Genomic DNA, 15,423 nt, shown 5'->3' with positions numbered 1-15,423 from the left:
TTTAATCCCCTTTAATAAATAAAAGAATTTCTTCAAATCCCTTTAGACTTGCAATAAATTGAAAAAACAATATAATAAAATGACCAAACTTGTTATTCACTCAATAAAAAAATAAGTTTAAGAAAACGCTAATCTCCACCCCCCCCCCCTCTTTGTTCCGATCGTCTCCCTTCACCTGTCGAAACTACCCCCACCGTTTTCTTCGGTTATCCATTATAGTGATCCTTACCGTCGATCACCTTTCTATGTCGCAGCTTTAGAGGGTGTTTGGGATTTCAATTTAAAGTTAAAAATGACGTTTACCCAAAAGGACTTATTGACTTATGAATATGGGAAAATAAGTTTTTAAATAAGTGTTTGGATTAACTTTTATAGTTGCAAAAGTCAACAAGTCAATAAGTGAAAAAGTGTTTGGCTTAATTTTGTCTTTTATCTACTTTGTAAACCTAATAAGTCATAAGTTGTTTCAAGAACTTAGAAATTACGACTTCTTAAAATCTTATTTCCAAAGACTAAAAAAAATTATAAGACCTTTTTCTATACCCAAACATTTTTTTAACTTATTGACTTTTCAATAAGTCAATAAGTTAAGAGAAATTAAATAGCATCCTACATTTTTTCCTACTTATCTTTCTACCGATATGAAATGATGACAAGTGTCATATTTTAATAAATTTAATAATATTTTTTGACATTTGTCATCATTTCACATGGGTAGGAAGATAATTAAGAAGAAAAGTATGAGGATATTTAATTTCTCATAAGTTAAAAAGTCATTTTTAGATGAACAGTCAGACACTCTTTTACCTCAATTTCAAAATCCATATTATTATCATTACCCCTCTCCATCCTAACCACAACCATCACACCCCCGTTCTTTTTACCTTCTCAACCTCTTTTAACAATTGTACATCTACCCATCTTCCCTGTTCATTTAAACCATATCCCCCAGATATCCAAGACATTCACATGTCAATTATGATCTTGACGACATGAATTAGCTCAAGAAATTCTCACAAATTTGCTACAACTTGTTCTTCCGGTTGTCAGTTTCCTATCCATGTGATGCCTTAAGAATAAAGAATAGTTCTTATTTGGCCATCATCCTATGGGATATCTAATCGGTTGTTTTCTTCTATTAGTTGGTTTTAATCCAAATTTGTATCAAGATTTTTTACTTAATTCGATTTGGAAATTGTTTTGAATGGATTGATCTCGATTACTATGTTTGCAAAGGTAAAGTTCAATTCATTGCAATTGGGTTTGTTTTGAATGGATTGTTTTTATTATTCAAAATCCCTTCGATCAATTTTATTTTTAATGTCTTCTTGCAATTGGGTTTTGTTGCAAACGATTTTTCTCAAGAACATCTCTGATCCAAAAAGAACCATAGAAGATGATTAGCCGGTGTACGTGCAATAGTTTGGTGGGTGATTTTGTTGTTGGTTAATTTCCGAGTTTTTTCGCTTTGAGCTCAGTAATTCCTTCTACTATATTCTTCAAAAACGCGAACTTTGGTTTGAAATTTTGCAAACCACATGGACTAATTATGAAATTTCGTCTAAAAATTAAATATTAATTTTAATACATTACATCATTAAAAAGAACTAATTAATATCTTTGACAAACTTCTTCTTATCATAAAGTTTCAAATTAGTATAATTATATTTCTAGTTTTATAAAAAAAATTGTTTTATGATTCAACATAAAATATATTTTAATAAACCAATAAATAAAAATGATAGAACCCATCTATAAACCTTTAAAATGTCTGAAAATGTGTCCAACATGAGGAAAATGTGGCAATCCTCATGAAGAAATGTAGAGATTTATCTATTGGTGATTTGACATATGACAAATGGTGATATGTCAATCCCATGGAGAAAATATGGCAATCCTATATGAGGAATTAGTCTGAAAATATGTCCCACATGAGAAAAATATGGCAATCCTACATGAGGAATGTTGGAAATGAAACGGCCTCCTGAAATTTAGCAAATATTTGGTGGAAGAAATTTCGTGAAACATCAAGTAACCGTTGCCTTTTTCTATGATTCATGTTTTCCTTTGCAAACAAGTCATTGATATTACTACTATTTGCAAATTTTAGAAAATATTTAAATTTATCAACAAGTTATACAAACAACTACTTTAGTATTTATCATGGAAACTGTAACACCAGTCAAAATAGGTCAATAACAATCACATGTGATTATGCCAATCATGTAATGTGATTTTGTAAACTAGTAATGTGATAAACGTACTATGTAGTTCATGATAAATTCTAATACAAATATGAACTTTCTTTATGATACAACTCAAAGCATACGTCCATACGATTCCAAAAATATAGAGAATATCCAAATCTGACTTCGCGTGAAGAAGTTATGATAAACCGAACACTATAAATCTCTATAATAAGTTTAAAATAGAATTACAATTAGCTATTGGATTCTAAAAGACAATTGTAGTACTCGTAAATACCTACGCGTGGATATAAAGAATGTCAAAAATGGAGTTCGTATAAAAAGTTACGACCTTCTGAAGTTACAGTTGTCTTAGAGCATGACACATGGCGGAAACCCTAATCAGCCACTCACGACGTGAGCAAGTTGGCTCACGACGTGAGGAGTCATAAGGCCAGATTTCGGAGCTAGAGTACGCATGGCGAGTCTACGAAAGGGATAAGATATAAGCTCACGACGTGAGCAAGGATTTCTCACGACGTGAGGAGTCATACGGACACCTTCCGAAGCTAGGGACGCAAATGGCAAGTCTACGAGGTGACCGGCCATGGCTCACGACGTGAGACTATATGGCTCACGACGTGAGAGGCCAAAATCCTTCCTATAAATAGCAGGTCCGACCTCAGCTCTTCTCACCTCAAAATCTCTTTTATTTCCCTCATTTGCTGAAGCCCTCTTGCATCCCGAGCCCGACGATCTCGAACCGCTAACCGTTTCTAGTTAATCACGCTACTAGGGTGAGTTTCACGGCCCCACTTTTCAATATTTTCCGGGAAAAACGCTTGCTAAATATTATATATATGTTAATATTATGTCTATATGATAGTATATTCGTATCGACATAGATAGTTATATTAACCAGGATATAGTTGTTTTAAGTATAATATTTTGAAAATATACGATTATTGTCAACTTGTTAGTATGTTATTATACTAATGTAGATCTTGAGTTATACTTAGGATTCTATATATATGTTGTGTACGATATAGTTTCGAAGTTATATTCGGAAGTTCTATATGCTAATTTATAAAGCATGTTGCTATTATTGGTTTTATGTCAAGATAAAACTTGGTATGTGTTATGTTATTATTGTTGGTTTTATGTTAAGATAAAACCTGGTTATTCCTCAAGTTATAGCTGTTGTACTGCCTAAGCTAACGTGAACTTAGGAGTAATGTTTAAAAGCATAGTCTAATAATTTAGGGTTTTAGACACGAAAATGCTTTTGTTGTTAGAGCTATAGGAAGTCGTCGAAGCCTACATGAGGAATGTTGAAATTATTATATCTGTAACATCCCGAATTCAGGTGTGTCTCTTAAACCCTTCTCCTTTTCCCAAGTTGTCAAGTTAAGCCCTAAAATGAAATGTTAAGGCAAATGAGTACGTTGGGCGTACTGAAAAGTACGTTGCGCGTACTCGCGCGCTTAATTTGGACGCGGACTCGCCTAGGTACGCTGGGCGTACCCAGGGTTACGCTGGGCGTAGCGAGCCCAGATGTAAACCCTAATATGTGGCTTGTGCACTATAAAAGGAATGCTAAGGCCTTATCCTCAGCCACCATTTCAGAGAGTGAAACCCTAATAGAGAATCATCCTTCGTTTCTAGCTTGTGTGCTTGTGTTGTAAGCTTCAAAGTGCCATTTCAAGGTGGTGAAAGGGAAGAGGAGGCCATTTTGGGAGCTAGAAGTTGGTGGACAAGAGTAGATCCGAGTTTTTTCAGAGGTTGGAGCTTCTTTCTGAGGTATAAAGCTCAAAACTTTCTTTGTCATTTGTGATTTGTGCTTCTTGGACCAATTTCTAGGGTTTTTGGTCCCAAGGTGGAGACTTTATGAGCAAATGGTCTCCATTGGCCTAGATCTACCATATTTCAGGACTATAAGAGTTGTATGTTCATAAAAATGCAATCTTGGACGTGAATATTGAGCCATGCATGAGATCTAGACCTTTTGAGGAGGAAGGAAAGGTGTTAGAGTGATTAGGGACCTTTATAGCCATGCAAAGGCTTAAAGGTTCCGACTTTATGGGATAAGAGGCTTAGGGAAAGTCAGATCTGAAAGTTGAATGAGTGTCTTAACCGTTTAAAACCAAAATCCAAGGAAAGGCTGAAACTGAGACTTACGCTAGGCGTAACTCTCAGTACACGCAGCGTAAGGGGTTGAGACCCCGATTGTGGTTCGTCAGCGCACGCCCCGCGTACAGAGAAGGTACGCGCCGCGTACTGCCTCCTGTTGACTTCCGTTGACTTTTTGGGTTTTGGTCAACCTTTCGACTTTTGGGTCAGGGAGGGGTAAAATGGTATTTTACCCTTCTGTGGAATTGTAGGAGTGGATTTAATCTAGCCTTTGAGAGCCATTATTTATTTGAGAGTGTTGTTTATGTGTTTAGGCGGGGGATAGACCAGTGTGTTCGTGTGCGAGATTATCCGAGATACCCGAGGTGAGTATTCTCACTATACATTACCTAGAGTGGTGTTTATGTGTAGACCGAAGGGTCTTGTATGCTATGTGTATGTTTGAGATTATGTGCATTTTGGTTGTATGTATGTCGTATGTTGTATAGACCGGACCGGAGGGTCCAACAATATAGACCGTACCGAAGGGTCCGACGATACAGACTGGACCGAAGGGTCCGACGAGCTATGACCGGACCAGAGGGTCCAACGAGCTACGGGACTGGAGGGTCCCGCTGAGACACATCGACCGGAGGGTCGTATTGTAGCCTCGAGTGGCGTATGTGTTGTATGTGTATTTTGGAGAACTCACTAAGCCTTTGTGCTTACAGTGTTTGTGAGATGTGTTTCAGGTACCAGTGAGGATCGCGGGAAGGCGCCGGCATGAACAGTACACACTATCGGAGTTTCATACATTTGATCTTGGGATGTGATTTTATGGATTTGTTATGTGATACATTGAGAATTGAGAATTTTTATGAATGAAATTACATTATTAAAAAGTGAAAATTTGCTTTGAAATTTACGTTGTTACAAGTTGGTATCAGAGCCTTGGTTTGAGGGATTCGGATGCACCTTCGGGCGTGTCTGAACTCAAACTGAGGATTTGAGAAAGTTTTTCATAAAATAAACAATTTTTCTAAAGAAGTAAAAGAGTTTGAGAAAAATAGGAGGAAGCAGTGTGTACGGTCAGCCAGCGCCCGAACGGTGATTTCCCAAAATACCCTTGCATTATGTGTTATGAGATATGTTATGATATGATATGCATGTTAGAGTAGGCTAGGTATTCATATTAGGACTAGAGTGGCCTGATTTGTGATGCCTTAGCCTAGGAAGATTTCTGCTGCTATTAGATGCTTGAGAGTGAGTATGTAGCAGTGAGGAGCTTATGAGAGGTCTACCGAAGGGTAGCCTATACTAGCGAGATGTAGAGTACTTGTGATCTGGGATCCAAGGAGGAGGACTTGGGGTGAATACTGATGCGGTGTGGACGGTAGTATAAGGGCCCGTACTACCGAAGACACCGTATCAGTGCGCAGTCCAAGTAAGAATCCTTAGGGTACTAGGGAACAATTAGGGTTGAGTTATCGAGTGCGAGTATGCTCGAGCGGATCTATGATATTTTGTGTTGTATTTCAGAGAGACGTCATGGTTGGGACACGCCACACACCTGAGAGCAGTGGTGTTAGTGATGAGGAGATCTGCAGGTTGATTCATGAGGAGGTGGCTGCTGCCATCCGAGCCGAGATACCGGAGATGTTTGGGTCTATCAAGACCACTCTGATCGAGACTTTTGACGAGCGTTACGCTGCTCTTACTGATGTTGTTGTTGTTGCGGCCACCACAGCCGTCGCTGTTGCGAGGCCGCAGGGGGGTGACTCGTTGTTGTACCGAGAGTTCAGCAACACGAAGCCACCAGAGTTCGACGGGACGCAGGATCCGATCGCTGCGATGAGATGGATTTCTGATATTGAGGATGTTTCTATACCTGATCATGTCCAGAGCATCTGAGAGTTCAGTTTGCACTGAACCAGCTTCGCTTGGGGGCGAAGGACTGGTGGAAGTTTGTGACGGCAGACTTCACTACGGCAGAGCTTACTGCGGTGACCTGGGAGAGGTTCATCACGATGTTTCGAGATGAGTATGTTCCCCCTGTGGAGAGGGAACGTCTAGCCCATGAGTTATTGTCCCTCAAGCAGGGAACTGAGTCTGTTACGGTGATTACGAGGATGCTTCATGAGAGGGCGCTATTTTGCCCTGAGCACGTGTCGACTGAGCAGGCACGTATGAGTCGGTACTTGAGCATATTGAGGAGGGATATCCGTGAGTTCGTGGCGAACTCGTCATACTGGACATTTGCCGAGCTCCAGGCAAATGCCCGGAAGAGAGGGATTGAGCTGGAGACTCAGGTCAGGGAGGAGGCCGAGTCTCAGAGGAGGGACAGGCGACCGGCACAGGCGCAGCCGGCAGCCAAGGGGGCAAATCCCGCTGATTCGAGATCTGGGGGTCCGAAGGGCCGCACTTGTGGGAAGTGCGACAAGAGCCATGAGGGAGTGTGCAGAGCTGGGGTGTGTTACAAGTATGGGAAGAGGGGCACTATGTGAGGGATTGTCCCCAGGGATTCATGGTTTGCTTCCATTGCAACCAGACCAGCCATCGGAAGGTCGAGTGCCCACAGCTGCGGCAGGGATCGGCACAGGGATCTGCACCTGCTGCCCGAGCTACTGAGGTTCGGCCGGTGAAGGCCGAGGCACCGAAGGCTCGCGGGAGAGCCTTCCAGTTGACAGCGGAAGAGGTCCGCGCAGCGCCCGATGTCGTGGCTGGTATGTATTCTTTCATTTTTTTATGTTGAGTTTGAGGTGTTGTGCTTATATTACGATATGCGTAGGTACTTTTCTTGTGAGTTCTGTACTTGCTTTGGTGTTATTTGACTCGGGTGCGAGTCGGTCATTTGTGTCTTTAGCGTTTAGTCAGCACATCAGTACCCAGCGGGAGACGTTGAGTCGACCTCTACGAGTTTCCATAGCTAACGAGCGAGCGGTGTATGCCACTGATGTGATTCGAGGATGTGTGCTCGAGATTTTCGGCGTTGAGTTTCCGATTGATTTGGTCCCGATTGCGATGGGAGATGTCTGTGTCATCGTGGGCATGGACTGGTTGAGCAGGTTTGGAGCGGTTATCGACTGCGAGCGACAGCTGGTGACCATACGAGACCCTAGTGGGGGAGTTCTTACGATTTATGGCGAGGGTACCCGTTCTGAGTCAGCATTTTGTTTGGCTGCCAGAGCGAGGCAGAGTTTACAGCAGGGCTGCAGTGGGTTTGTAGCCTATGTGATGGATACGCGAGTGGCCGCTGAGAGGCTGAGTTCGATTGATGATATTTCGATAATGCGCGAGTTCCCGGATGTTTTTCTCGAGGAGTTGTCGGGTGTGCCTCCCGAGAGGCAGGTAGAGTTCCGCATCGATTTGGTTCCGGGGGCAGCGCCTATCGCCAAGGCGCCTTATCGCCTTGCGCCGCCAGAGATGCAGGAGTTATCCTCGCAGCTTTAGGAGCTGCTGGGGAAGGGGTTTATTAGACCGAGTAGCTCACCGTGGGGGGCGCCGATCCTTTTTGTCAAGAAAAAGGATGGTTCACACCGGATGTGCATTGATTACCGGGAGTTGAACAAGTTGACGGTCAAGAACCGTTACCCATTACCGAGGATCGACGATTTGTTCGATCAATTGCAGGGAGCGTCTTGGTTCTCCAAGATTGATCTGAGGTCGGGATATCATCAGATGAGAGTGCGGGATGCGGATATCCAGAAGACGGCATTCAGAACTTGTTATGGGCATTACGAGTTCGTGGTGATGCCTTTCGGGCTCACCAATGTACCGGCGGCATTCATGGATCTCATGAACAGGGTGTACAGGCCGATGTTGGATCGTTCGGTGATCGTGTTCATTGATGATATATTCGTGTATTCGAGATCCAGAGAGCAGCATGAGGAGCATTTGAGGGAGATCCTCGGAGTTCTGAGATCGGAGAGGCTTTATGCCAAATTCTCCAAGTGCGAGTTCTGGTTACGGGAGGTCCAGTTCTTGGGGCATCTCGTCAACCAGAATGGGATTTTGGTCGATCCGGCCAAGATTGAGGCGGTTATGAGGTGGGAGGTGCCGAGATTACCCACCGAGATCAGGAGTTTCCTAGGGTTGGCTGGATATTATCGGAGATTTATCAGGGATTTCTCCAAGATCGATGTGCCACTCACCAGGTTGACCCGGAAGGGTGTTGCTTTTTCATGGGGTCCAGAGCAGCAGACCTCGTTTGAGACACTTCGCCAGAGATTATGCGAAGCCCCAGTGTTAGCCCTCCCGGAAGGGATGGAGGATTTTGTGGTGTGTTGTGACGCATCAATATCGGGGTTGGGTGCAGTACTTATGCAGAGGGGGCATGTGATAGCATATGCATCGAGGTAGCTAAAGTCTCATGAGACGAGGTATCCCACCCACGATCTGTAGTTGGGGGCAGTAGTGTTCGCCCTCAAGATCTGGCGTCACTATTTGTATGGGGTTCGGTGTACCATATGTTGGGTTTTGAGCATTCTAACACTCCTAAGTGTACATGCAACCCTAAATACCTTGGATCTATGTTTTCTCTATTATACATGCAAATATGAACTTGCCAAGGTATTCATCCTAACTAGCATAATAACATTGATTCATATGAATATATCAAGTTAGAATTACATACCTCTTTGATGTAGAATGACTTCATGAAGCTTGAGTGCCTAGTGCCCCAAGTGTGACACCTCAAATGGTTCACACAACACCAAATACACTTGGAATAACTTGAGAGAACATACACACTTCATGAAAATCAACTAGCCCTTTCTATCACTCTAGTGTCCGATTTTGTCAACAATAAGATGCTTATATAGTTAGTGACAATTAGGGTAAACCCTAATTTTCATGGCTTTCCATTTCCTTGGATCCATGGGTTCAAATATACCATGGAGCATCTTATGGGTTTTAGCCCAACTTGACAATCCATGGAGCATTAGCCCACTATACAAGTATGGGTGATTTACACAATCAACCCATATATTTAATTAGTCTTCTTTTGATCACTTAATTAATTCTAGATTAATTCTTGATCAATACTAATTAAATAATCTTATTAATATATTGGAACTTATAATATATTAACCAACCTTAAGTGTTATTTCTCTCATTATAGTCTATCCAAATGCATGATGCCATGCAACCCAAATGGACCATGCCGGGTCGGGTCAAGTCTTACCAATTATAGTTATGGACTTAGACATTAATCCAACAGTCTCCCACTTGGATAAGTCTAAAACTATTATTGTGTATGACTTCAAGAACCGACTAGCAATCGTAGCTCTCAAAAGCTTCCGTCGAACTCGGACCTTGCCGATGATCTCTGACCTTTGTCAATGACTTGTCCATTAGATAATTGATCATATATTCCTCCATTCTAGATATCATATGGACTGAGACATGGATTATAAATCATTCTCTCTGTCCATCCGTTGTTTCCCGATTTCCGATTTATGACGACTGACTAATTGAACAAATCAAATCAGTCCTGGCTTGGCCAAGCACTCACATGTGTCATCACTAAATCATCGAGGGGCCCACAGATATCGCTTTTATCCCGAAGGTAAAAGGAATGGATAAACTTCGACTCATATGGCTTGTTCTACTACTTGTTGAATCATACACAAAAGCACGTTTTATAACATCGAGTTACCATTGCGGTTTCGTGCAATCAATGTATAACCAACTCATAGTAACAACTCATATCTCTAGGTTTTAAGAATATAAGATATTATCATCTCATGATCACTCGTGATAAAATCCATGAAGTGATTCAAATGAGCGCGGGTTGAATCTAATACTCAGAACTTATGAGCACTCATGAGTGTTGTAGCACAACTTTGTCCACCAACTTGGACCTCTACAAGCCAACCCATGACAATCTTGATTCATATCTACTTCCAACATATGACCGACTGTGGATGGTTTTGAATAACTTAGTCATTCCGGAAGAATAACCTAGTTATTATGGAAGTCAAAACATGCAAAGTGAAACACAAGAATAAATGAATCAAATATGGTATCAAACCCTATGAATGTAAATAGACCACTTTTATTTATCACCATACTGATTACTCATTATTCATTGTTTCGGTTTTATCAACTTTATACTTGAATTAAAAACACTAGTTGTCCCATGCTCCAAGCATGTACACTATGTTTTCTAAACAATAGCTTTGCCATACACCAAGTATGCACTCTATGTTTGTCTATGATCCTTACTTTGTGAAATAAACCAATTGACCAAACTTTCAATGATTCTAATTTCACACTCCCAAATCGAAATCTTGTTAGGATTTAAACTTAAATGCACTACCCTCTTGCAATGAATGTGTACAAAGTCACAAAGACTTGTCAACAACCATTACAGGGTATTCCAATGAAGACCTACTCCATGGACACAAAGCCTTATGTTCAAAGTATGCATTGCTTTGAACATGCTTCTTGCACTAATTTTTTTCTAATCTTACACATATTGCTTCTGTCTATGGAGACAACTCTATATTCCCATTTTGACTACCACTTCTGAACAAGAGTTGCCTCTTTTCAGACTATGTCAATATGGCCCTTCCAAAATTCACACTATACTTCCAACTGTCCTTGAGCAACCAATCTTTGATAAACCTTAGATTGTCCTCGACAATTGCTTAATCACTTTAGTCATATCCAATTCTAGACATTTTTCCCCTTAATGCCCCAAGGCATTTGGAAAAATTCAGAAAGGATAAATATTATAGCACATGTAATCGATCTTGTACCCAAAGTAAATGGGACACGATTCATGATGTTTCACATAAAGACATGGTTCTAGACCAGTCTTTTGCCATAATAATTTTTTGTTTGCCATATTATCAAATTTTGACTATGAAAAGGGATGTCGTGATCATAATCGAATTTTGAGAACGCAATATATAGAATTTTCTTAAGTTGAACCAATCCAACATGAAATTCATATATATATTCTTGACTAAAGATGATTGGAATCTCAATATAAGCTCTTTAGAATGATTATAAACTCAATCTAAGCTTTTTAGAATTGAAATGAAGTATAATTTCCTCTCCCTTAATTATAGCAAAACAACTTTTCAACCCCTGTAACTCACGAATTGAAACTTTTGTTTTCTATAATGAATTAAAAACACTAGTTGTCCCATGCTCCAAGCATGTACACTATGTTTTCTAAACAATAGCTTTGCCATACACCAAGTATGCACTCTATGTTTGTCTATGATCCTTACTTTGTGAAATAAACCAATTGACCAAACTTTCAATGATTCTAATTTCACACTCCCAAATCGAAATCTTGTTAGGATTTAAACTTAAATGCACTACCCTCTTGCAATGAATGTGTACAAAGTCACAAAGACTTGTCAACAACCATTACATGTTATTCCAATGAAGACCTACTCCATGGACACAAAGCCTTATGTTCAAAGTATGCATTGCTTTGAACATGCTTCTTGCACTAAGTTTTTTCTAATCTTACACATATTGCTTCTGTCTATGGAGACAACTCTATATTCCCATTTTAACTACCACTTCTGAACAAGAGTTGCCTCTTTTCATACTATGTCAATATGGCCCTTCCAAAATTCACACTATACTTCCAACTGTCCTTGAGCAACCAATCTTTGATAAACCTTAGATTGTCCTCGACAATTGTTTAATCACTTTAGTCATATCCAATTCTAGACATTTTTCCCCTTAATGCCCCAAGGCATTTGGAAAAATTCAGAAAGGATAAATATCATAGCACATGTAATCGATCTTGTACCCAAAGTAAATGGGACACAATTCATGATGTTTCACATAAAGACATGGTTCTAGACCAGTCTTTTGCCATAATAATTTTTTGTTTGCCATATTATCAAATTTTGACTATGAAAAGGGATGTCGTGATCATAATCGAATTTTGAGAACGCAATATATAGAATTTTCTTAAGTTGAACCAATCCAACATGAAATTCATATATATATTCTTGACTAAAGATGATTGGAATCTCAATATAAACTCTTTAGAATGATTATAAACTCAATCTAAGCTTTTTAGAATTGAAATGAAGTATAATTTCCTCTCCCTTAATTATAGCAAAACAACTTTTCAACCCCTGTAACTCACGAATTGAAACTTTTGTTTTCTATAATTAACATTGCTAACTTGCAATACTTATCATAATTATCATGCTCCCACTAACATGATGATTATTAGCATAACACGTATACTCCCACTAGCTTTGACATGTACTCAGAAATCAGCTGGACTTCTAGAAATCAATATTGTATTGACTTCCATACCAAAGTTCAGACTTCTGATATGAAATGCTTTGATAGAACTTTATCAAAATCATACATCTTTCCTTAGATAGCACACATGTGTGTCTAAACAATTTCAGAACTATGAAAAGGGAGGCCGTAATCATAGTCTCAATTGTTTAGACATTTTGCCATCTGCTTCAAATCTACTTGGTGGAAGTGTTTCCTCACCATCATGTTCATGAATCGGAGAGAAACCTTATGACCCTTAGATTTTATGGTGTATGTGTTCTTATCCATGTGAATCGTCAAAACCATAGTCACAAGACAAGGATAATGACAAATCCAAACTCATATGGACTGAACACAATCTTAATTTCTTGCCACCTGGCAGCTCAAGGGCCTGCCATTGCTTCCAAGTTTTTATGCAACCAACTGAGAACTCTAAGAACTCCTATGCAAAGACAACTTTAACTGGAATGGGCACATAATATTTCAACACGATAGGTTATAAACCTCAAGTCGTGTGCTAGTGAAGGACCTCATGTTTTATTCTTGATTAGTTCTTGAGACTTTCAAGACCTTTAAGACTCCCACTGCCCTCTTGACATATAAGACTCACTTGTCAAATATTCAAGAGATAGTGCGGATTATTTATCAAGACAAACACTTCACACAATTGGCCTAAGTTGGTCTTTGTTTAATCCAAAACATCACAACTTACCAACTTCAAATGTACAAGAGTACGACACTTTTACTCTTACATTTGACAAGTGTTATAAACCTTTCTTTAAGATATGTCACTCAACTTATAGTCTTGGAGTATGACTCTGAGACTTGTTTTGAAACGAGGTATGACTCATCTTCTTGATTTAACCATTTCGACAATTCATGACTCCTCTTCTTAGCCATAAAAAACACTAAGACGTCCTTAAAAGACCAATTGTGATATGGTTCTTTAATCATTAAGATGATCACAAAACATGATACTAAAGTACTCTCCCATCTTTTCAGATTTGAGAAACTTTTATCTTTCTGCCTAATTTGATTCTTCTCATTTGTTCTGCCATACGTCGAAACTTTTCCAATGCTTCAGAATTATACTTAAACTTATAAGTATAACCATATTTACTAAACTTTAGTAAATCATGACGAATAGTCTTATCAATCTTTGTGGTGGACTTGACCAGTGCACAAGAATGTGTACTCGATCCCTTTAGTCCTTTACTTGACTCACATATACATGTGAACAAGGAATTAGTCTTAAATTTCCAAAGCTGAAAGTTCTCATTCATCATACTATACAACTTGCATGATTCCAAGTTTCGGTCCAATTGAGAACTTGGGTGATGAGAATATTTCCTTATTTGGTAAATTATGACACTACCACAAATGAAAGAATCAAGTCCATTTTTTTTTTCAAATATTGCTATTAATGGAATCATATAAACAACCATTTTTCACAAATGCCACTTGTAAGGATATTTAAAATAAATAAAATCAAAAATTTCCTTTTATTTTAAAAACTTTGCGGAAAAACTTATCCTTATAGTGCAAAAGCATATGAAAAACTTGTTGTTATCTATTCCTAAGCAATATATCATAACTCCTAAGCAACAGCTCAAAATTCTGATCACTGAACCATGCGATCGAAATCCATCTTCGCGATTAGAATCAGCATATACTTCCTTTAAGTTTATTCATTTTTCTTTGATTCTTAAAACATCAACATGTGACCCAGTCACATCATGTAACAAGAATCTCAGAATAGAAACTTAACAGAGTTAGATAGTGGACTTTACCTGAAGTCGAGTCTTGACTTGATCAACCTTATGATCTTTCAGGTAAATAGGCAGCTTCGCAATCAATGCCCCTTCCTTTGGCAAGAGGAACATATGGACTCTTTGGGAATGGTGCACTGGACTATCTCAGACTTGCCATTCTCTTTACCATTTGGTCAACCGAGTTGACTATGGCCAATCCCTTTCCATTGGGAAGAGAAAGCTTTTCTGGATATTCAATGTTACCATTGTCAATGTCCATGGTAGTCTAGGAAGTTGATCTTCTAATCAAATTTGCTCTACCAGTGCTTCAAACCATTGTTGATTCAGCAGCACAAAGCAAATAGATAAGATCATTAAGGGTCATGTCATAGTCTGTTTCATAGTAGTCCCAAAGGAACTCACTATGTGACTTAGAAAGTGATTGAACATCCAACTTTCTCAAGACTTTGACACCCAACTCTCCCGGCTTGTCAATATGTGACTTCATCTCCAAGATGTGATCACACATAGACCTTGCTTGCCATTAGGGCTTGGGTGACCTTGAACTTGTGGGTTAGGGAGAATAATTGGAGGAGGAGGAGGAAGTAAAGTTCCAAGAGATTTGGGAAGATCATAGATGTCTGAGCTAGACATCTTTTGGGAGATATTCAAGATAGTTGATTTAAAGTCCTTAATATAACACCCAATATGAGATATTAAGGCTAGGACCCAACACAATACTTTTATAACTTGGAAGAGGGATGCCGTAATCCAAGCTATAAAATATTTGAAGGTAGGTGAATGACGATTCACCAATTTCCACCATGAAAAACAAAATAATTTATTAGATTTTAATTGTTTTTGAAACTCCTAGATTCTTTTGAGATTCATTGAACTTTTCAATGGCATGTTTCAATCTCGAGTGTGCCCATCAGGTTTTGTGACTGGGATGCCGAGGATCACAAAACAAGGTGTGAAGTAACCATGCAAATTACTTGGTACTCTTAAATGTTTATCACCCAACCGATGTGCCGGTAAACCACACACGCTCCACCGGCCTATGATAAACTTTAAGAAAACCCTTTTCCTACCTTGTTAAATCAAGCTAG

This window comes from Lactuca virosa, chromosome 8, assembly GCF_052849685.1.
Source record: "Lactuca virosa cultivar CGN04683 chromosome 8, Lactuca_virosa_CGN04683_v6, whole genome shotgun sequence".
In the NCBI taxonomy this organism is placed as follows: domain Eukaryota; kingdom Viridiplantae; phylum Streptophyta; class Magnoliopsida; order Asterales; family Asteraceae; genus Lactuca; species Lactuca virosa.
The sequence above is the reverse complement of the archived record's forward strand: the minus strand, read 5'-3'. Positions refer to the sequence as shown.